This window comes from Canis aureus, chromosome 38 (genome assembly GCF_053574225.1).
Source record: "Canis aureus isolate CA01 chromosome 38, VMU_Caureus_v.1.0, whole genome shotgun sequence".
Taxonomy (NCBI): Eukaryota; Metazoa; Chordata; class Mammalia; order Carnivora; family Canidae; genus Canis; species Canis aureus.
In genome coordinates, this window is record NC_135648.1 from 22,505,703 (window position 1) to 22,529,925 (window position 24,223).

The 24,223-nt window shown below is 44.8% G+C and overlaps 1 protein-coding gene across 19 annotated transcripts in view; it reads right to left on the reverse strand.

The window, feature by feature from the left end:
• The window catches only part of NFASC (neurofascin), a 181,711-nt gene that overhangs the window by 80,143 nt on the left and 77,345 nt on the right, over positions 1-24,223 (reverse strand). For all 19 annotated transcript variants that reach the window (XM_077886753.1, XM_077886742.1, XM_077886755.1 and 16 more), the window contains exon 2: positions 15,835-15,940. The gene's annotated coding sequence lies outside the window, so the exon portion shown is untranslated. The remainder of the gene's footprint in view (positions 1-15,834; positions 15,941-24,223) is intronic.

Below are 24,223 nucleotides of genomic sequence, written 5' to 3' on the forward strand. Positions count from 1 at the left end.
TTTGCTTTATTTCCCCAGACTGGGGGGCCCCTGGTGGTGGTACCACAAGCTGTCCCTGGCAGATGGAGGAGAGGCCCACGGCTCCAGCAAGCTGTCATCATCGGGAGCCCCCCACATTCCCGCAGCCCCGTTCTGGGCGGGCTGCACCAGTGGTCACAACACATCTGTGATGATGGGAGAAAAGACTGGCAGTGCTGAAACATGGCTCAGCTGGCAGCTCCGAGTCTCGGAGAGCAGAGCCCACCTGGGACTTGTGGGTGGCAGTTAGCAGGCCACTCATTCCTTTCATAGACCTGGCAGCAGGTATTGCTTTAGAGAATATACATAAGTTCTAGAGGCAAGGTTTCTCTGCTCTTGTGGAGACTTCTTTCTAGTGGGGAGGACAGGAAATAAATGCTGAACAAAAATCGGGTAGCAATAACCACAATGAAGAAAACACAATCCAACCCGTACAGGGGTTTAGAGCTGTCTCATCTGTAATCGCCAGAACGCGGAGTGACCAAGATGCCCTCCGTCCTTCAGCGGGTGAAGAGATAGATAGACTGTAGTTCATCCACACAATGGATCTTTATTCAGCACTAGAAAGAAATGAGCTATCAAGCCATGAAAAGGCATGGAGGAAACTTAAATGCCCATCACTAAGTGAAAGTCAGCCAGCTGAGTGACATTCTGGAAAAGGTAAGACCATAAAAAGATTAGAGATTGCCAGAGGTTGGTAGTGGGGTGGGATGGGGGGATGCATAGGTGGAACACAGAATTTTTGGGGCAGTGAAACTCTGTATGAGACTATAATGATGGACCCACGTCATTACCGTTTGTCCAAACCCACAGAATGGACACCACTAGGAGTGAGCCCTCATGTCAACCATGGACTGTGGGTGATGATGACGTGTCAGTGTTGGTTCATGGGCACCCCTCTGGTGGGGCTGGTGATAATGAGTGAGGCTGCATGTATGTTGGGGGGGGGAGGTAAGGGGTATATGGGAAATCTCTGTACCTCCCACTTAATTTTGCTATGAATCTACAAGTGTTCTAAAAAATAAAGCTTATTAATAAAAAAGAAAGGAAAAGAAACCACAATAGGTTGATGTGAGAAAGAGAAGTGAATGGTCAAGGAAGGCCTCCTCTGTGAGAAGGCGACATTTGATCAAGATCTAAATGGCAAGGAGGAACCAATTTTGTAAAGATGGGTCAGAAAAAAATCCCAGGCCAGGGGAACTGCTTGTGCAAAGACCCGGTGGCAAAAAGCAGATGGGTAGGTGCAAGAACTGAAAGAAACCAGTGTGGCCAGAGCCTGGAGGGCACATGGGGAAGACACCCAAGGGCACACGCATGGAGGGCTTATATTCGAAGCATGTCAGGAGGTTAGTACAGGGTTTTAAGTGGTAGGGTATCTGATGAAATTTGTTCACAAAGACCACTCTGGCTGCTCTGTGGGCAATAGTTGGAAGCACAGAGACCCTTTAGAAGGCTCTGCAGCCTCTAGGGACCTTTTCTAAGGTGGGAGGGCATTTGGGGAGGAGAAAAAGGTGTGGCTCAGCCCCCCACCCCCACTTCACTCTCACCAGGGCCGCTTCAGAGTCCCTGTTTTTTACACAGGGTTTTGCATAAGGTTATATTTGAAGAAAGGATTCTATTAGTAAAACAAAGAACTGAAAATCCTTGAACCTTCTAACTTTCCAAATGCCTCGCACCCAACAATAGCGCACCCAACAACAATAGTGTAGGGGCACAAGAGCCAGGCACACATACCAGGAAGAACATACCAGACTGGGGCTGCACTGCCAGACCCGGAAACTGTCTGGTTTCCCAGGACTAGCATTTTTGCCTTGAGGCCTGGGGTGCTCTCCGGGCCCAGAGGGCTTCTCCGGACAGCTTCACAACCCCCACCCGATACCACAGGTGGCTGGGAGTGGCGGAGTGTCTCCACGTGTAATGTGAGGATAATCAAACGCTGCAGAAGGCAGAAGGAAGATGTAGGAAGATATGATTCTTCATGCCACTGTTTGTGTTGCTGATGGAGCGTTTCCTGAAGCAAGTCCTAACTGTGGATTTTTAAATTGCAGATACGTTTACATTAAAAATTCCCTTTAATTTTTAAGCTAGCTGCAGGAGCGTTTTCTATCACTAGTAACTGACTGCGCTGCCAGAATCAGAAATGCCCCTGGAATGTTGGTTGAATGCATAAACTTCTCATGGCCTCCACTTTCTGTATAAAAAGTGTCCCTCCCTCCTCCTGCCTCTGCTGGACCCAGCCCCATTCTCCTGCAGAGACCTGCCCTTGACCATCAGCAATCCCCTTAGCATGCTCCTCAATTTCCAAACTCTTCTCAACTGGCTCCAGGCCTCAGCAGAGAAATACCTTCAACTTTCTCTCATAACAAAACCAAAGGAATCTTCTCTGGATCCCACAGCTTCCCTACATATACCTGAATTTTTTTCTCCCCAATATCTCTTCTCATGTGGCTTCTGCCTTTACTTACTGAGTTCTTTTTCACTCCTCCAATCAAACTCTGGAACTCTCTCTGCAGACCTCCTGTTGGCCTCTTGATGGCTGACTCCTCCAGAGTTCTCAGTCTTTATCTTGCTAGACCTCTTGGAGGCATCAGCAATCCTTAACTACTCCATCCATCCCTCCTCACATTCTTCTTCCTCTGAAACACCACTCCAGAGCTTCTCTTCTCTCTGGCCCTTCAAAGCTCCTTGGGGGCACTGATCACACTGCTGGATCCTCTCCTTCTGCCTGATGTTCTCTGTGTCTCCACTGGGGTCCTGTCCCTCTATCTCTATTCCCTGTCTGTGTTGCTGGCATCCACCCAAGTCACCCAAGCCAGACACCTGGGAATCACTCTGAAATCTCAGCTCCTCTCACACCTCACACCAAACACCAAGACTATTGGACTGTGCCCTCCTGGTGTCTCTTGCCCCCACTCCCTTCTCCATGTTCCCTCTTCCTTTGACACACATCATGTCTCATGGACAACTGCAATAACCTCCCAACTGGTCTCTGTCTAATCCATTTTTCATGTTGCTATTACAGTGATTTTTCTAAAGCCCTGTCTGATCCTGTCAGAGCTTCCCTGAAAACCCTTTCATATCACTCCAATCAGTATATATGATCAGATCCAAACTCCTGAGTATAGCAAGGCTCTGGGAGATCAGGCTCCTGCAAGGCTCTGGGACCCCACCCAAATGCTAAATGCTCCCTTGACTAAGTGACATGCCATCTTCTAACCATGCCACACCATTTACAACCCCCACACTTTATACCTGCCATCCTCTGTCCCCAGAAAGGCCTTCCCTGCTTGTCATGTGATTAATTCCTACTCAGTCCGCAACATCAGACATCCTCTCAGGCATCTTCTGCTTTGTGACTAATTCTTTGTGCCTCCCGCCCCCACCCCACTGCCTGCCCCAGCAGAGCTGGGGGTGTCCATCTCTATTCTACCTTACATCTGCCTCTCTGGGGCACTTAGCACACTGGTAAATCTATATATGTTTAAACTAAAGGATTGGAGACCTTTTCTGTAAAGGTCTAGATCATAAGTATTTTAGGCTTTGTGAGACATTCAGTCTCTGTCACAATTACTGAACTTTATTACTGCAGTGAGAGAGCCATCATGGACAGTAAGGGAGTGAATAGGCATAGCTATGGCCCAATAAAACTTTACTTACAAAAACAGGCAGTGGGCTGGAATTGACCTGATGGCTGCAGTTTTTTTTTTTTTTTTTTTTTTTTTTTTTAATGATAGTCACACACAGAGAGAGAGAGAGAGAGAGAGGCAGAGACACAGGCAGAGGGAGAAGCAGGCTCCATGCACCGGGAGCCCGACGTGGGATTCGATCCCGGATCTCCAGGATCGCGCCCTGGGCCAAAGGCAGGCGCCAAACCGCTGCGCCACCCAGGGATCCCTGCAGTTTGCTTGTCACTGGCTCAACCTTTTTTCCCTCTCTGTGGAATTTTTTTTTTTTTTTTTTTGAGTGAAGGAGATAGAGAGAGAGATCATGAGCCCCGATCATTCTGCGTCCCAGTGCCCGGCATGGTGCCTATTGGGGAATATTTATGGAATGGAAAATCCAAGTAAAAGGCTCAATTCTGCCACCTTTTTGTAAATTACTTATGTCCCAAGCCTTTTTAAAATTTTCAAAACTGGAAATAAATATTCCTGCTTCCAATGGTTGTTGTTGGAGAACCAAGTGGATAAAACATAGGAAAGTGAACAACACCAATTAAGCTGCTTTTATTATTCTTGTTGTGCTTCTTCCTAATGACCTCAAGTGACTCCACTCCACACAAGACTTTTCTTTGAATATTGGGTAAACCTAAGTCTAAGAGAGGGCCTGTGACCTGCCCATCATTCTGCCCATCATGTGGGCTTAGCTGCAGGCCATTGTCTGCCCTACAGCATTCTCCTGCTCTGGGAGAGAATCCCCAGGGTGAGGTTCCTCAGAGATCATCTCCTCTCCTTGTTACTCCACTCACCTTCTCCCGGATTCCAAGTGGCACAGGTGCCTCTGCACACAGTGTGAGAGAGTGTGCGTACAACAGGCGGATGGCTTATAGTATCCAAGGACCCCTGAGATGTGAGGATATTTTCTGAGTTAGAATCACCAGAAACGGATGATTGATTGGTAGTAGATAGTGAGAAAAAGGAATGGCATCAAGGTTTCTAGGTTAGAAAACTGGATTGGGAAGATGCTAATGATTGGTACCGAAAATACAGAAAGGTGAATGAATCTATTAGTGTTGGGATGCAGGGAGAGCATGAGCTTGGAACTGAGTATGTTCGGTTTGATGCCTCAGAGCCATGACAAAGCAGTTCTGCAGGTACTTGGAGGCTGCCTGTGCTTCTGAATTAATAATGCCTAGGGATATACTAACAGATTAGTGCCATGAGGCCACATGCCAGGAATTAGTTCTCAGAATAAATAATGAAATGACTAGAATAGTACTACAAAAACCAACTAAGGAATACATTCTCACACGTCACTGCCACAGGATATTGTGAGGGAACAGAAAGATAATAAAAGCCCAACGGAGCCTACATAAAACTCCACCATTCTGCATTAAATTAAAAAAAAAAAAAACAGCAGGGCTTATTTTCTATAACCATCCGGAAGCAACCTGTTTAGAAATCAGAGAGGGGAGCTGAATGACAAGAGGAAACAAAGGGACCTCAAAACAAGAAAAGGGGCAGGGCCAGGTGTGTGGGAGCTGAAAGAGCTCAGAGGTGTCCCATCCTAGGCTGAAGGGTTTATGCCGACAGGCAGGTGCCTCTCTTAGTGGGAACCCAGGACTCGGAGCTAAGGTATTGCTCAGTTGATTCGTGCCCAATACAAACAAGTAACAGTTGAAAATGATTTTTACATAAATATAAATCAGTGGCTGTTGGGGGAGGCACCTGGGCAGCTCAGTCAGTTAAGTATCTGACTCTTGCTTGATATAGGCTCAGGTTATAATCTCAGCATCATCAAATAGAGCCCTGCTTCCAGGCTCTGCACTCAATGGGGAGTCTGCTTGAGATTCTTTATCTTCCTCTGCCCCTCCTTCCCCCCTACCCTGAGCTTGCAAGTTCTCCCTCTCTCAAATAAATAAACAAACAAACAAACAAACAAACAAATAAATTCAATGGCTTGGGTTCCCACTATAATAACCACATTCTCACTCCCTGTTTTCTTTCTAGTAGAAGAGACAAAGAGCTAGTGTACGCCCTGCCTGTGGTCATCCTCTATCCTATCTGTCTGGGCAGAGAAAGTGGTCGTGGAGCCGGCCTAAGAGACAAAATCTACACTCTGTGGAAAGCACTCAAGTCCCTGTGATCTGGCTCCTGCCCCATGCAGCCTCTCTTCCGTTAGGAGCCGGTCCAGCGCTGGGGCCCATGCTGCTCCCCTAACAGGCCAAGTGTTTTCTGTACTTTCGGCCACCTTTGCTCCTGCTTTGCCTTGGCCAAAAATGCGATTTGCTTACTTCTCTCCAGTGCAGATTCCCTTCTTCACCAAACCCTGCTCTCCCCCTAAACGTAGACTACGTTTCCCTTGTATTCCCCTACATGTCATTTCTTCCTGCCCTTGGGATTCCCATGTCTGTCTCCTGCATCAAACTCTGAACTTCTTGAGCTCAGAGTCCATGTCTTGCTTCCCTCTGTAGTGACAATACAAAAAATATGTGTGGGGGGCACCTGGGTGGCTCGGTTGGTTAAGATTCTGCCTTTGGGGCAGCCCAGGTGGCTCAGCAGTTTAGCGCTGCCTTCGGCCCAGGGCGTGACTCTAGAGTCCCAGGATCGAGTCCCACATCGGGCTCCCTGCATGGAGCCTGCTTCTCCCTCTGCCTGTGTCTCTGCCTCTCTTTCTCTCTGTATCTCCCATGAATAAATAAATAAAATCTTAAAAAAAAAAAAAAAAGATTCTGCCTTTGGCTCAGGTCATGATCCCAGTGTCCTCGTACTGAGCCCCATGTTGGGCTCCCTGATCAGCTGGAGTCTGCTTCTCCCTCCCCCTGCTCTTGTTCTCTCTCTCTCTCTCTCTCAATCTCTCTCTCTCAAATAAATAAATAAAATCTTTAAAAATATATATATATATATATGTGGGATGGGTGAACAGCTATCTGATCAGATAATTCCTATTACTGGGAGATATTTATCCCATTAGCGAATCAGTATATTGTAAATCCTTGGTTGATATCACATATGACAAAGCCATTGTTACAGTAGAAGCCTGAGTCATGAAAAGAACAACAATAACCTAATAGGAACATCTATCCAGTATCGTCTCAGCAGACACTCTCATCTCCTTTTTTCTGAAATCCTCTCCCCATCCCCTTTCTCGGAGCTTTCTGTACGCTCTCTCAGGGCTACCCTGTTTTCTCTGTCCCCCAGATAGGTCTCAGAACCTAGGGGCTCAGCTGTGTCAGGCACTAGTCCTGGAACTGCTATCCTCTCCATTCCCAGCCTGCCTGTTCCCGCATCCCGAGGGCTTCGGTGTAGCTGTCCTGGGTTCTGAAGTCCACCTGCAGCACAGGACTGCCCTGGGTGCTACAGAGGACTCTCTTCCCCATTCCTGCTCCTGCCCTCTGTTCCCCACCGCCACCTCCCTTCTATCTCTCTCATGCCAAGGAATAAACGATGCAACAGATGGTGACCTGAGCCTGCTCCGCTCCCTCTGCTCACAGGCATCTGAAGGGCAGGGGGTGGGTTTCCTAGGAAACTAGAAATGCCCCCTACTGACAATCATCAGCCTGTCCCAGAGAGACAGAGCGTCAAGCAAAGAGGAGAAAGACAGAAGGATCTCTGGAAGAAGACAAGAGTAGAAAGGGAAGCAGCAAGGAGGAGTCCTTGGCTTCCTCTTCTGGGAGCATTTGCCAAAAGATTACAGTATCTCCCCACATCCCCCTACTCACCCCCACGGAATGACCGCATGTCTCAGCATCTTTAAGAAAGTGTCTGCCCACACAATCCACACACCTCCCACTCTGAAGTGCTATCTGTAACTACAGCACACCCTCTGGGGGCACCAGGGCTTGAAAGCCTAAGAAATCACTCACCAGCCTGCTTCTAGACGCCGGCCTCTCCCCATGCCCAGGAGGAGAGAGACCCAGCTTCCTTGCCTGCGTGGGGTTGAACCAGTTGTCTCGTAGGATTTTTCCAATAGCCAAGGAAACCCAGTATATGGGATTCGACTCTCCCCTTCCCCCACCTCCCTTCTCAGGGTTGGAGGGGGGGTGGTCTCCATCTGCTCAGTGGCTGTTACAGCCTTGGCTCCCTTTCATTGTCACGGGGAGAGATCTGGGAGGAGGAGTAAGGGGCTGTGTTTAACTGTTGATAGTGATCCACTTGGTGGCGGTGGCAGTGGCAGGGGCACCTAGCAGACCCAGCCTTTCCTCTTCCTGCCTCAGCTAAGTTCACGGAGACCACCGGGCTCAGCAGGAGTGGGGGGTGGGGAACAACAGTGTCAGGTGGCCCTTGCTGCCCACCTGGGGAGGGAGCTGAGGGGACACCTCGGTTTAAGATCAGGGATTTGGCTGAAAACAGCTGTCTCCTGCTCAACACCCAGAACTAATTATAGGTTGCAACCTGAACCACTTGACTATTTATTAAGTTGGGGGCAAGGGCGGGAAAGAATGGGAGAGAAGAAAGGGGGAAGAGGCTCTTTTCTCAAGGTGACCTCCATGAATATCTAGTGAGTATCCAGTTTTCACACCAGGTTCTATAGGAGCACAAAGCACTTATAGGGCACCTGGTACTCATAAGCCACCAGGCAGGCTGGGGCCCCACTAGAAGGCTGCATCCACCAAGAGAGAGCAGCCACTTCCAGGATTGGGGGCAGGGTGCTTGCCATGGCATAAGAGGTTGGGTCATCAAGCCATGGGGCTTGGACACGGAGGCCTGCCATGGCGTTCTCCTTCCTCACTGCATCGTGAGGCTCTACCACACAGCTTTGAACCAGCTATTTGTAGAAGACCTTTTAGATTGTTCTTTCTTATTTTTTCTTCATTACAACAATGCCACAATGAACATCGTGTACATATAGCTTGATGCGTGGAGTAAGTGGGGTTGCTGTATCATCTCACCTCTTTGACTCCAGGCCTGGGGGAGCCTGGCACATCTTAGCCTGGCCTGGCACGGAAGCCCAAAGTACACAGGTTGCCTGGTGCATAGCCCGGCCCTGCTGATAGTCCCATATGGGCCAGTGGTTGCCGGCCACACTGGGAAGGACTTGGCCGGTGCTATAATCCAGCTGACTTTCTGAAGTTCTTTGGGACTATGTCTCTTCTCTCCCTATCATTACTGCTTATTTGTTCATCCTCCAGGAGGCAGGACTAGGAAACACATGGAATGGGCCAGGCTCTCCAATGTCGTTAGTGGAGCTGAGGACTACTGGTCTGACCTGCAGCGCAGGGGCTGGCTTAAATAACGTTTGTGGCCATCTATGACTTTCCATGTTTCAGGCTCCACGCACTGGCCCTGCTTGTGCTTAAATGGGTTCTGACCTGTCTGCACCTGTATAAAGATTAGCAGGTAAAGCAGATGGTAAAGGAAACAGAAGTTAACATGTAGGGTGTATGGACAGCCCCCACCCCGGAGGTATCAGTATAAACCAAACTGACACCAGGCAAGGTGGTCTGCGAGGGCAGTGGGGCAACCCCCTGGGGAGGAATTCTGGCACCTCCGGAAGGAGAAAGGAGCCCCCACCTCTCTAGAACTCAGCACTGTCTGGCTCCCGTCTTCTACCCTCGGGGAGAAAGTTTCACAGCAATTAGGCGCACATCTTTCTTCACAGCTGGAGAGAGAGGGTTGTGAGGCCCCCACCTCCTCTCCAAGGGGGTGGGGGAGACATCCAGGGTAGCAGCAGCTGTCTTCTCAGGCCTGTCATTAAAGGAAAGTGGCTCAGCAGAAGGCTGGAGAGGTCACAATCATAATCCTATGTAACAGGTCTCCAAGGGTGGGGCCCAAGATTTGGGTAGGGTAAGAAGGAGGGAACTAGGAGGAAGAAAAGATGGACATGGAAGGTAGAAGGCCAGAAAGAGAGGCTTGCATTTAGTATGAAAAGACCTAGGGCCCTTCAGAAGGTGGCAGAGAGTGACCATATGACCCAGCAATGCCATTCCTGGGTCTGTACCAAAGAGAAATGAAAATCTGCTCAGGAATGTTCACGGCAACATAACTGACAATTGCCGGAAAGTGGAGTGACTCAAATGTCCATCACCTGATGGATGGATAAATAAAACGTGGTACATTCATGTAATGCAATATCATTCAGCTATAAAAGGAATGAGGTACGGAGACATGGTACTACATGGATGTACCTTGAGAAGCCAGTTGTAGAAGACTACATGTTGTATAATCCCATTAATATTAAATGCAGAGTTGGTATATTGATAGAAGTAGCAAGTAGATCAGTGTTGTCTAGGGCTAGGAATACCAGAGTGGGAGAAAGGTAAGGAATCCCTGGTGGGTATAGGGTTTTGGGGGGTTGGAGGGTAAAGGCAATGAAAATGTTCTAAAATTAATTGTGGTGATGAATGCCCAACTCTGTGAATATGTTAGAAATCATTAAGCTGTATACTTTAAATAGTTGAATTGTATGTTATGGGAATTACATCTCAATAAAGTGATTACTTAAATAATCAATAAGAAAAAAAGAACTACATAAGGAATAGGAAGGCTTTGTTAGAAAACTGATGTTTCAAAAAGGAAAGTGAATGATAAAATTTACAAATATAGTTTCAAATGGTGAAAGGGATTTAATGGACTAGGTTTCTTTTTTAAAGATTTATTTATTTAAGGGGGGGGCACGCGAATGTCCAGCAGGCGGGAGGAGGGGTAGAAGGAGAGAATCTTCAAGCAGAGGACCCTGAGATCATGACCTGAGCTGAAACCAAGAGCTCAACTGACTGGGCCATCTAGGCACCCCACTGAACTAAGTTTCTCTCTCTCTCTCTTTTAGATTCATTTATTTATTTTTGAACTGTTTCTTAACGGAATCAAACAAACGCTTGTCAAAATTTATGAGATTTATGAAGAGAATTGTAAAATTGGTCTGTTGAAAAGTTTAAGGAAGAATTTGGTTTGGGGACTTAGAACTTTAATATACTGGATATTGATGAAAAACAAAAGATGGAGGGCTAAGTTCTTGTATGCTACCTTTGGGAAGTTACAGTTTTGTCCCTCACCCCATAGTAAATTGCAAAATGCTGTATAGAGGGCATGCTGCAGAGAGAACAGGTAGGAAATTCAATCCCTCTCAGAGGCTTCCCTAAAGGAAGACCACTGTACATCTAAGCCCTAGCCATCTTTCTTTCATATGCAGCTGCCTACCCTAGGCACTGACCAATGGGCTCCCAGGTTCCCTTAGTGGGGTGCCCCATTCGGAGTCCAGGCTACTGATCACTGAAGGACCTACCATCTGGATCCATCTCCTCACAATGTCACTCATGTTAAGCTGCTTACTCTGTCCTCTGTGCGGTTCTATGCCTGGTTTCAACAGACCAAGGTCCTGAAGCCATTTGAAAACCACAGAATGAGCTTAAGTAGAGAAAAAAGAGGGATAAGATGATAGTTTTGCTTGGAGTGCAGGAAAGAGAGAGGACTGTGAGCTTCCTGAGAGTGAGGGCAGTGGCTTCTACCTCTTTCCTGTGTCCTTCACAGGAACAAGGGTTTATTTGTTCAAAGCAGAACAGGGCTGGGCTTAAAATCAATAAAGGTGAACAGTGAACTAGCTAGGAAACCATACAGACCAGGGGAAACACATCAGACATGGATTCAGAGATGTGGCTTCAAGGGGAAGTGATATAGAATTGCTCTGGCATGTGGAAAAGGCATGGACTTGGAGCCACACATCTGGGCTTCAATGCCCCCTTGGCCATTTACCTGCTGTGTGGTCTTCAACAAGGTATTTATTCTCTCTTAGAGCCTCAGTTTTCTTGTCTCCAAAAGTGGGGTGAAGACACTTATTAAAAGGTTGTTGTGATGATTTTTAAAAAGATTTTATTTACTTGAGAGAGAGAGAATGAGAGAGAGAGAGAGAGAGAGAGAGAGAGAACATGAGTAGGGGCAGAGGCAGAGGGAGAAGCAGGCTCCCTGCCGAGCAGGAAGCCTGATGCAGGGCTTGACTCCAAGACTTCAGGATCAGGATCTGAGCTGAAGGCAGACACTTAACCGACTGAGCCACCCAGGCGCCCCTGTTGCAATGATTATTAATTAAATGATTGGTTTTAAATCAATTAATTTTAAGTTAATTAGTGTGCTAAAGTATATGTACAGCATCTGACCCAAGGCCTGGCGCAAACTTGGCATTCAAAAACCACTGGTCCTTTCTCCTATTCCCCAAGTTACAGCTGGTATACTGCAATGTTCCATGGCTTTGGACGAGCTGGGCTTTCGAATCTGCAAGTCTACTTTATAGATCTACAAAGTGCACAATGCCTGTGCAAATAACCTAACATGGGCTCTGTGGCCAAGGAGTTATTATTCCCTCTTAAAACCAACTATGGTTATTTGCACAGGCATTGTCTACTTCAGACCAGAGAGAAAGGGGGGTTCCTGCAAGATCCCAGACCAGCCAAAGCAGCTTTGGGCTCCTCCCTTTCCTGTTCTGTCAGGGTCTCCTTAACTCAAGCACCTCACACTGTTGGAGACCCCTACCCTTTGTTCATGTCAGCTTCCTCCACTGACGCCCCATGACCTACGATGTCAACTGCCTCTAGCTGGAGTCAGCCCTGGAGAGGGAGCTGTGTCAGTTCTTTGGAGGTAACTTCCATCCTGCTCTCCATATTGCTGTGGCCACTGATATTCTGAGGATAGCATAGCCCCAGCAGCATTTTTAAAATTCCTGCCGGACTGATAAAGGGGTACAGGATTAAGGGAAGGAACTAAGACAGCAGGAGGGAGTGGCAGCTGCCCCCCTCCCCCAGCCCCCTCCATTTACATCCTAGACAGACATCAGTTTGGATCCAACTGGCATCTCCGCAGGCTTCTGCAGGCTGCGGGTGTGAAAACACAGGAGCCTGGGAGAGGGGAGACGGTGCAGACAGGGAGGGCTGCCGCGTGTGTTAAAGGATGAGCCGTGTGTCTGGGAGTCTGATGCAAAGTGCTGGCAGCTATAGCGCTTACACCAAAGACTGGTTCCAGGGGTGCAGAGGAAAGCTGTGTGTCTTATGTCTTGAGAAGTGCATGTATCAGCAAGTAGAACAGCATCTGTCTTTGCTAGAGATGCAGTCCTCTTGTTAGAAATAGAAGCTGAGGCGACTTGCCGTCTCAAACTCAACAGCCCATCTTCTGCTTAAAAAGGTGGGTTTAGCAGGGTGGCAGAAAAGGCTGAGGGGTGGAAAAGAGGCTGCATCACTTCAGGAGGAAGGAGGTAGATAGCTGTTAGCGGAACAGCTTTCACTGACTTCACTGCTGCTACCGTGTCCCCACACCTAGCCTGCAGATCTCTGTGCCCCCAGGAGAAGGTGGCTAACCACAGGTGCTGCCTAAGGGCCCTGGAGTCAATCAATCAGTCTTGGGGGAAGGGGGAGAGATGCAAAACAGCTCCCAATGAAGCTTCCCCGTCCCTCTCCATCAACCCACAGTCCTGTGTCCTGAGCCCATGTCAACCAAAGTGGCCTGTTGTAATGTTTCTGGAGAGAGGAGGCCCGGCTTCTCCGCAACAGGCAGAAGGGCTTAGGAGCGTGAGTGCAATGAACCAAATGGATCCATCTGGGAAACTGAAGGCCTGGGGAACTGGGAGGTTTCTCTGCCTTGTGTCAGAGGGCAGGTGTCTGCTCCGAGTGCCTGGTGAGGACCAGGAGCTGAAGTGCTGGGCTGGGGGAGTGGAGGGAGGGTGACAGATTAGTCTGAGTGGGGAAGGTGCCTCATGCGGGGAGGGAGGAGTGTGCAGAGAGCAGATGCCTGGGGCAGCTCCAGATGGCAGCTGCCTCAGAACAAAAGGAGAGGAGTCAGAGGGAAGGAGGACCCAGAAACGGATGACTTGCCCCATGAGGCTTCCGAAATCTGATTCCCACCTGGAACCTGGCTGCAGGTGGGCTGGGAGAAAGCTACGCAGAGTTTCCAATAAGACTTGGAACCGGCCACCCCAAACCCAGCCATGCGGGTCCTGGGGCTGGACTGCTGGGATTCAGATTCAAGCACCGGCCCTTTCTGAGATGTGGAGCTTTGGGCACATGCCGGAATCTTTCCGTATCTCGGTCACCAGTAGACTGTGAGCAATAACGGGTCCTGTTTCATAGGTTTGTTGTGAGGATTAAATGGGAAAGTCACATCAAGTCCAGAGCACAGCTCCTGGTGCATACAGGGTGCATTCAAAATGTTGATTATTACAAGGATGATAGCTCCCTTCTCCCTGAACTTCTTGTTTCATCAATAGCCATAGGTGCCTGCTCACGTGTACTCTCTGCATTCTTTTTTTTTTTAAAGGTTTCTCTGTGTGTCTGAAATTCCTTTGACCCTTTGACCCCTCATGGTGTGTGGGTGCCTGAGACTGGAGGAAGCAGCGCAGTGTCATGGCAAGAAAAACAGGGCATCTCAGCTCTAGTACAGGCTCTGTTGCCAATAAATTTTGTGAATGTTGGAGAAATAATTTCTTGAGCCTCGGTTTAGTCCTCAATCAAGTGGAATGAAGACACTAGCCTTGCTCGCACCACAGAATTATCATGAAAGTCAAATGACATATTGAAATGGACACACTATAAAAATCAAGTTCTGAGCCACTACTAGGGATTGATTGCTGGTTAGATTGGAAGGGTTCAGAGGTGCGACCCAGCACAAGTTTGCTTGGCATCAGCCGGATGTGCCGTTGCGCTGTGGTGCTGCTATCATCTGAGAAGGGAAGGGTCCTCAGGTGGGGGTCTGGGGAGGCAACCCAAGTACTTGTGCCCAGGGAGGGCAGTGAGGGGCTTTGGAGGGTAAGGGATCGACAGGAGGGAGGGTACATGAAAAAGTGCCAAAAGTGGGGGCAAGGTAACACAAAGCTGACCACCCCCTGATTCTGTCCTGGACCTGGGCGGGGGGGGTCTGCTCCCATGCCATTTTACTATCTTTGCATGTCCATGAAAATAGCCTGGCAAACCACTTTTGTGATGAGAGTCCTCCAAAAACAGTAGAACAAAAGAATGGTGCCTCCCACCCTCAAGGTCAGGCAGTGTGTTCCAGTTCAATATTAGTAACAATGATTCAGAGATTCAGATGGATTTCCCAAGGGGTCCCTGAAACCTGACAGTTTTAAAAGCAAGCTGTAGCCCTAAAAGAGCCCACACAGAAACTACCTTGATGAGACAAGTATATCTGAGCTCTGTTCATAGGATAAATAATAACAACTTTCATTTACTGAACACCTGCTCCATGTCAGGCACTGTGCAGCACTCTTTATACATTTAATCTTAAATCTTGACCAGATGTCCACTAGTATCCCCATCGTATAAACCAGGATACTCAGGCCAGGAGCAGTCAAAAATACTCCTAAAGTCGCCAAGCAAGTAGAGCTGGATTTTGTCCAGATCCCGAATACATGTCATCAGCATGCTCTGCTCCCACCTTTCAACCCCTTCCCTGTACCACCCCTCACCCCACAGCCCCATCTCCAACTTCAGGGAGAACAGGAAAAAGGGGCTGGAGAGAGAAAGACCGAATGCCACGAGGCAGAGGTGCCCAAAGTCAAGAATAAGGAAATTTCTCTTTGTTCAAGCCTCTAGGCCGTTAGCTAATGATCTGTCACCAGTGACTCCTCGGTTAAAATAGCAGCCTTCATTGCCCACATTTCCTCCCCTGCCACTCCAGCCTGAGACTAAAACAGGAGAGGCAGGCAGCAGGAAATTCTAGCTGAGAATGGAACAATGCAGACCGTACACACAGAGTCGGCTTTAGGGATGCGGGCCTTGGGTTGCTTACTGGTCCATCTGCTGGGCCCCCATGCACCCCTCAGAGGAGGGGTTCTCCAGACTGCCCCCCATATGCTGAGGCTGTCATTCAGGAGGCTCTCAGGTTGTGGAGGCCACGTTATGGCAGGGAGGGGTGGTGGAGGGTGTGGGTCACAAAGCTGTTTCCCCACTTTTCAATTCAGGTGGACAGTTGGGACAATGACGAGACAAATGTTACTGACTGCATCTGCTGGAGAAAAGAAGCAAAAGTCTCCCCAGTGCCAGCCTCCTTGCAAAGGAGAGCCTGGAGGTCTGGTTCTGTGGCCTGCTCTAGGGAGAAGGGGATGTCCTTTTACAAAACTGGGGAAGCCAAAGAACCTTGGCTCATCAAAGAGAAGAGGAGAGGCAAGAATCTCCCCCCACCCCCCTGCTCAGAGTCATGTGCACCAGCCAAGCCCCACTCCCCCACTCGCCCCACTCACCGTCTCTGCCTCATTCAGCCTCCTTCTTGCGATACCAGAGGCTCTCTTCCAGCCTGCAGCAGGGAAGGAAACGCCAGTATCCCAAAGTGCACATAAGTCAATCAACCTGTCACAAAGCAAGCACAAAGAGCCCTGGGGTCACTCTAGGAAAGAAAGAGAAAAGGCTTTGTGGTCTGCAGCCTGTCCATTCACTGGGAAATTACATCTCTGTCCACACCCCTTTGGAAAGTTTTGCTTAGCATAATGATACCTTTGTTTAAAGAATTCAAGACACCGTGCAAGAAATGAGAGTGATTCTGCAAAGTGCCTAAACATGTTGGATGCTGGCGGTCTCTCTCGTCCATAAGATCATTATTAGTGCCCTGATATCATAATCTAATTGCTGATTCCCTGTTCACTTAAAGGAGTTAAGCCCTATCTCGGAGAATTTCTCCTATACCCGTGGGGGAATTTACTCATAATTACCTCATTACTTGTCTTAACTTAGGAGAACTATTATGTTTTGCTTCCCCATCTACAGAGTTCCCCACAAAGAAATCTATAGCATATTGAGAGGAGAACTAATTTTAGGGTCAGAGAACATGGATTTGAAGTTCTAGTTTGTTATGTCATTTAGGGTGTATCGCTTCCCTGCATGTGTCTGAGTTTCTTCATCTGTAAAATGGTTAGTATAGAGTGGGTCAGACCACTTGGCTACTAGTTAGAATTTGCAGGTTCAAGGCCAGTGCCAGTCCTTCTGGGCAACCAATTAACTTTCGTGGTGCAGATAACACAGCTCACTTAACCATTTGCTTTAACATTAAAATGTGTCTGCAGGAAATAGTAAAATCCACCTTTGTGAAGGGGAATGTGGCAACATCTGTCAAAATCTGCATGTACTCGCTCTTTGACCTGCAATCCCAGTTCTAGGAGTATGTTTGAAAGATACACTATGTGTCTATACTGTGATCTCTACTGTTAAGTACAACAAACATGGTAGGAAAAAAGTGTGTTTAATATGCTATCATTTATTTAAGAAAGGGAGAGAAATGCAAAGATAAATACGTATTTGCTTATTTTTTAAAAAAAATATAATAAAAGGATAAAGCATAAAATAAAATTTAAGAGCTACTGAGTGGCAGTTATGGTCAGTTATGCATCTGACCCTTGGTTTTGGCTCAGGTTGTGATCTCAGGGTCCTAAGATTGCTGGAGACTCTTTCTCCCTTTCCCTCTGTCCCTCCACCCTGCATGCTCTCTCTCTCTCAAATAAATAAATAAATGTTAAAAAAATAAAATTTTAAAGACCTACAGAGAGGGAGAGGAATGAAGTGGATGGGACTGGGATAGAAGCTGGGTTTTAAATAGACCTTATTTTGTGAATTTGCTTTGGAACATGTAAATATCTGACATAATTATAAAAGCACAATTAATATTTTAAAAGAAAAAAAATATTTTAAAAGAAATGCCTAAAATTAAAATAAAATACAGCAAATGAGTTTATAGAGAAATTAAAACATAGTAATTTGAATATATATCCTTGGAAGGATATACTTAAGAATAAAAGGAACTGCCCCATTCCTGGTGCCCCTCCAACCCTAAACTGTTTTCAATAATCATATTATCAATGGTACTGTTATATTCTTACTATTATTCTGAGACTTTTGTAGTGTATTGTGGAATAAGTCAAATGAATAATAATACTGATGTTGCTAAAAAAAAAAAAAGGGGATCCCTGGGTGGCGCAGCGGTTTGGCGCCTGCCTTTGGCCCAGGGCACGACCCTGGAGACCCAGGATGGAATCCCACATCGGGCTCCCGGTGCATGGAGCCTGCTTCTCCCTCTACCTGTGTCTCTGCCTCTCTCTCCATGACTATCATAAATAAATAAATAAATAAAATCTTAAAAAAAAAAAGAAAAAGATTTTCTTCCTGAAAGGTGATACAGATGTAAAATTGACGAGATCAGGTAAAAAGTCTGTAGTCCTGATTGTTAACTGGAGTATCAGGATGAATTTCATGTTTTATCTTCCACACGCATGCATGCATGCACACACATGTATACACACACACACACACACTCTCTTGAGCCCTGTTCACTAAGACCTAGAAACAAGGATCATCCCAGGAGAATTGAGCACCTCTGGCAATCAGTTTATGAACTCTAAATACCATCCCCCTCAAAGGAATCAGGCTTCCTTGGAGAAATGTCTGAGACAGCAATTGTGCAAGATAAACCTAGAACATCTCACCAAACTAAAAGATCAAACGCATTGTCAAAAACTAGAAGAGTCATGCCAAAAGAACTCAAAAGCCAACCAGAATAAGGTTTCCTTGGTCAAACTGGACATCAACAAGGATCATAACTGCAGTAGATTGAAACATAACAAGTATGTTATGAATCCCTAAGAATATCTTTTGCAACTCCAAATAATCCATTTTAAGGATGTTAGGGAAATACTTCATAATTTTGAAAACGAGTCAGTAAAGCAAAAGAAGAAAAGGTGGGAAGGGTATAGTTGAGGCAAGACTGGCTTTGTACTAATGATTATTGCAGACAATGATTGGCACATCAGGTTTGTTACATAATCTTCTCCTTTGCAAAACATTTTCAAAATACAATTTTAAATGATAGAACAGACTGAGAAACAATAAATTATTAGAATGCTAATTCTTTTTTTTAGAATGCTAATTCTTGAAACACTTTTGAACCATAGTTATTTGATCCTAACAACAATCCAGTCTGATGACAAAGGATGCAGATATTATTATTCCCATTTCACACTGGAGGAAACAGGTGTAATAAACCCATTGAGTCAGTATTCAAACCCAAAGATTCTTATCCCAAAGGCCCACTATTCCACAGCTGCTTCTTTAATCTCCCCATTTGTATATCTGGGTTAATAAAACTTTCCTTGCCTATATGAGAGCATTGGGGGGGTCTACAATGAGATAATGTACAGGAAAACACTTGAAAAACAAATCCTTGTACTGTCATTTGAAAATTGGGGATTAGATCTGCTCTAAGAAGTTGCTGTGAGTATCAAATGAGAGCTGTGATTTGAAGAGAGATGGACAGATAAAAAGCCAGCCAGCCAGAGAACCTTAAAGATGAGGAGGTTATAACTACCCCCAATGTTTTTATCATCATTGCTCATAGGACTTCAGGGTTAAGTGGGAAGGGAGACTTAGAATCCATGGTAGAGACTCTCCACCTGATCCAGGGATAAAAAGATCCAGGAAGGACACCTGATACTCTGGGTAGGAACTGTGATCAAGAAAGATATCCAATATCCCACAGGCTGCAAGAAGAGAGGCTCTCAGTCACAGATGTGTGGGGACCACTCCCAGGGTGCTGGGCACCTGAGGTACTGCCTCCATATACTAGAAGGCCAGACACCCGCTGGGTTCCTATGAACGAGGCCTGGGTTCAGGGGGCACAGTGGGCAGTGGAATGTGCCCCCAGCAATAAGGGGCAGGCAAAGCATGTCCAACTAGTGACTGGAGGGAATATGTGGGGTGGCTCACTGGCTCCCAAACTGCGATCCCTTGGTGTTCCTATCTCAATGTCTGCATGGGGAGAGTTTACAGATTTCTTCTTAGCAAATGTTTATTCTCAGATTGTCCTGCCCTTGGTCACAGAATAAACATGGGGCTGGGGGAATCTCCAACACCCTCTTGCCTTGGAATTCTAGGATTCTATATGTGTGTACTTCTGAGGACATACAAAATAAAAATTCTCCTGAGTCCTGGTTCATGTCCCTCCTCCCCCTGGATATCTAATCTGTGCACAGGAAACAAAGACTTATTTTTTTTTCTGTCTCTACTTCTTTCTGGAGGTTTTTACTTAAGCTAAGCATTGAAAAAATTATTTTACTTTTTTTGAATCGGTAATCCCTTCACATGATATGAAATTCAGAAGATGCAAAAGAGTATACAATAAAAGTATATTTTAAAAGTATATACAGGGACACCTGGGTGGCTCACTGGTTGAGCATCTGCCTTTGGCTCAGGTCATGATCCTGGGGTTTTGAGATCAAGTCCCACATTGGGCTTCCTGCAGGGAGCCTGCTACTCTCTCTGCATGTGTATCTGCCTCTCTCTGTGTGTCTCTCATGAGTAAATAAATAAAATCTTCAAAAAAGGTATACACAAGTATATGAGTATATATAAATATATGTAAGTAAATTCCCCCCCAACTCCATCCCCTAGCTTCCCAGTTCCATTCAGCCCCTGCTCCTGGCCAGCCACTGTTACCAGTCTCTTATGTATCCTTTCAGAGGGTGGCTGTGTATACATAGATACACATTTTTAAAAAAAATTATAGTATACACATTTTTCACCTACCTTGCTTTCCTCAGTTAACAAACATCTTAGATATCTATCTTAGCTCAGGTAAAACTGCTTTTAGCAGCTGCATAGTATTCCATTGGATGAACATGTCATATTTATGTGCTCAATCCTCTATTCTTAGACATTTAGAATGTTTGTAATCATTGGATGCAGAAAATTGTTGCAAGTACACATCCTTGGATATATGTGATTTCTCACACTTGCAAGACTATTTTTAGGATAAATTCTTGGATGCAGAATTTCTGGGTCAAAGGGAAGGTGGCCAAATTGCTCTCTGTGAAGGCTGTGATAATTTATACTCCCACCAGCAATATTTGAGTTTCTGTTTCCCACTTTTCCAATATGCTGTATTACTAGTGTTTTTTTTTCCCCTTTGACAAGCTAATTGTTTTCTTTTCTTTCTTTCTTTTCTTTTTTTTTTTTTTTTTTGCTAATTGCCTTTTGTGGTTCACTTATAAATGAATTTGAGTATTTTCCTTTTCTTTAACTGTTCTATGCTTTGCTCATTTCTCTACTAGGTAGCTAGTTTAGCCTTATCAGTTTGAAGTAACTCTTTACTTACTAGGAAAATTAACTCTTTATAAGAGGAGCTTGAAATTTTTTCCACATCATTATTTTCATCCTGAATTTATTTGTGTACTAAATACATATATTAGAAAAGAAGAAACGTCTTAAATCGATAATATGAGGTCCCACTTCAAGAAAGTAGAGAGGAGGGGCACCTGGGTGGCTTGGTTGGTTAAGTGTCTGCTTTCAGCTCAGGTCATGATCTCGGTGTCCTGGGATGCAGCTCTGGGTCAGGCTCCCTGCTCATAGGGGATCCTGCTTCTCCCTCTGCCCCCTCCTCCTGCTCTTGTTCTCTTTCTCTCTCTCTCTCAAATAAATAAATAAAATCTTAAAAGAGAAAGAAATAAAGAAACAAACAAACAAACAAACAAACAAAGAAACAAAGAAAGAAAGCCAGCTAGCAGAGAGGACCAAATAAACCCAAACCAAGCAGAAGGAAGGAAACAAGAAGGCAGAAATCAATGAACTAGAAAGCAAAACCAATATAAAAAGATTAATGAAATGAGCTAGTTCTTTCTTTTTTTTAACATGAGCTAATTCTTTGAAAAGATCAATACAGGGGCACTTGGGTGGCACAGTGGGTTAAGCGTCTGCCTTTGGTGTGGGTCATGATCCCAGGATCCAGGGATTGAGCCTCATGTCAGGTTCTCTGCTGAGTGAGGAGCCTGCTTCTCCCTCTCCCTCTGCCTGCTGCCCCCCCGCTCGTGCTCTCATTCTCTCTCTTTCTCTCTCTCTGTCAAATAAGTAAAATCTTAAGAAAAAAAAAAAGAGCAATACAATTGACAAACTAGCAAAACTGAAAAAGAAAAAAAGAGATGACACAATTGCCAATATCAGGAATGAAAAAGCAGATGTCGTTAAAGATCCTCCAGACATCAAAAGGATAATAAGAAAACACTACAAACAACTCAACACATAAGTTTAAAAACTTACTCAAAATGGACCAATTCTTGTATCCAAAAATACAAACAACTGCAACTCCTAATATGCAACAGATAATTGGAATGGCTTCATAATTATTAAAGAAATCTAATTCATAATTTAAAAGCTCCCAGAAAAGGCATTTTTAGGCCTAGACTGTTTCACTGAAGAATTCTAACAAACTTTTAAAGAAGAATCAACACCAATTTTAGAAAATCTCTTCCAGGGATGCTTGGGTGGCTCAGTGGTTGAGCGTCTGCCTTTGGCTCAAGGCATAATCCCAGGACTGTGGGATTGAGTCCCACATCAGGCTTCCTGCATGAAACCTGCTTCTCCCTCTGCCTATGTCTCTGTCTCTGTCTCTCTCTCTCTCATGAATAAATAAATAAAATCTTAAAAAAAAAAAAAAAGAAAATCTCTTCCATACTGTAGAAGAGAACACTTCCCAATTCATTTTATGAAGCTGTGACTCTGATACCAAAATCAGACAAATACAGAAAAAAAGAAAAAGAAAAAGAAAACTAAATATCTGACAAAACATAGAAAACTATACCTCTAAAAAAAAGAAGAAAACTATACCTCTGATGAATATAGATATGAAAATCTTTAAAAATATATTAGCAAATAGAATATATAAAAAGAATTGTACACTATGACGAAGTAGGTTCATTCCAAGGATGCAAGTCTGGTTTAATATTCTGAAATCATCAAGGTAATCCACCATATTAACAAGCTAAGGAAGAAAAATCACATGATCCTATCAATCAAGATAGAAAAAGCATTTAACAAAATTCAATACCCATTCATGATTAAAATAAAAAACTCTCAGAAAAAAATTGAGAGAAACTTCCTCAACCTGATTTTTAAAAATCTACAAAACATCCACAGCTAACACATTATACTTAATGGCGAAAGACTGAATGCTTTACCCTTAAATTTGGAGACAAGGCAAGGATATCCACTTTCACCAATCTTACTTGAAGCTTGAAGTCCTAGCCAGTGGAATAAAGCAAGAAAAGGAAGTCCAGGGCATACAGGACAGAAGGGAAGAAATAAAACTGTTTCTATTTGCAGATAACATGGTGGTCTATGTAGAAAATCCCAAGGAATCTACAAAAACAAAAACCTGTCTGGAATTCATAAATGGAATCATCAAGATTTCAAAATACAAGGTAAGCATTTGAAAATCAACTGTATTTCTATATATAAGCAATGAGCACATGGAAAAATTAAAAATACAATACCATTTACAATCCCTTAAAAAATGAAATACTTAGGTATAAAATGAACAAAACATGTATAGGACCTGTATGCAGAAAACTATGCTATGCCTATAAAAGAAATCAAGGATCTAAACGAACAGAGGGACACACTGCATTCATGGATTGGAAGACTCAACACAGTAAAGATGTGAATTCTCCCCAAATTGATATACTGGCTCAATGCAATCTCAGATATCAAAATCCCACCAGGCTCTTCAGATTATTCTAAAATTTATATGGAAATACAAAGGATCTAGAATAGCTAGAAAAAGAAGTAAAACACAGGAGGGAGCAGTCTACCCAAATGAAAAAAAACTCCAGTAATAAAAAAATGTGTGGTACTGGCAAAGGAACAGCCACATAGACCAATGGAACAGAATAGAAAATCCAGAGGTAGACTCCCACAAATATGCTCAACTAATTTGTCAAATATGCAGAAGCAATGAGGCAATAGAGGAAAAGACAGCCTTTTCAACAAATGGTGCTGGTGCAACTGGAAATCCATGGTGAAAAAAATAAATTAATCTCAGCCGAAGTCCTTATACAAAATGGACCCAAAATGGATGGTGGACTTAAATGTAAAATGTAACTTAGAAAACTTGTGGAAGTAAAACAGGAGAAAATCTTTGAGATCCAGGGGTAGGCAAACAGTTCTTAGGTTTGATGCCAAAAGCACCATCCATAAAGAAAAAAACTGATAAAGTGGATTTCATCAAAATTAAAAACTCTGTTCTGCAAAAGAGGATGAAGAGTGGGAGAAATTACACATATGACAAAGAACTAGTTTAGAATATATAAAGACTTTCCAAAACTCAGCAGCAAAGATGCAAACAATCCAATTAGAATATGGCCAGAAGACATCTCACTAAAACAGATAGTCAGATGGCAAATCAGCACTTGAAAAGAAGTTCAACGTCACTAGCCATTAACGGAATGAAAAGGAGAGGGGAAATAAAACAAAAAACAAAACAATGAGTTATCACTACACACCTATCAGAATGGCTAAAATAAAAAGTAACGACATCACCAAACACTGGCAAGATGTAGAAAAACTAAATCACTCATGCATTGCTAGTGGAAACATAAAAGGGTATAGCCAGGTTACAATACAGGAACAATACAATACAGCCAGGTTACGCTCTAGTTTAATTTCTTAATACAACTAAGAAATTAAACATGTAACTATAACATGACCCAGCAAATGCACTTCTGGGCATTTACCCTAGAGAAGTAAGGACTTATGTCTGCACAAAAACCTGTACAGGAATGTTTATAGCAGCTCTATAATAGCCCCCAAAAGGAAACAACC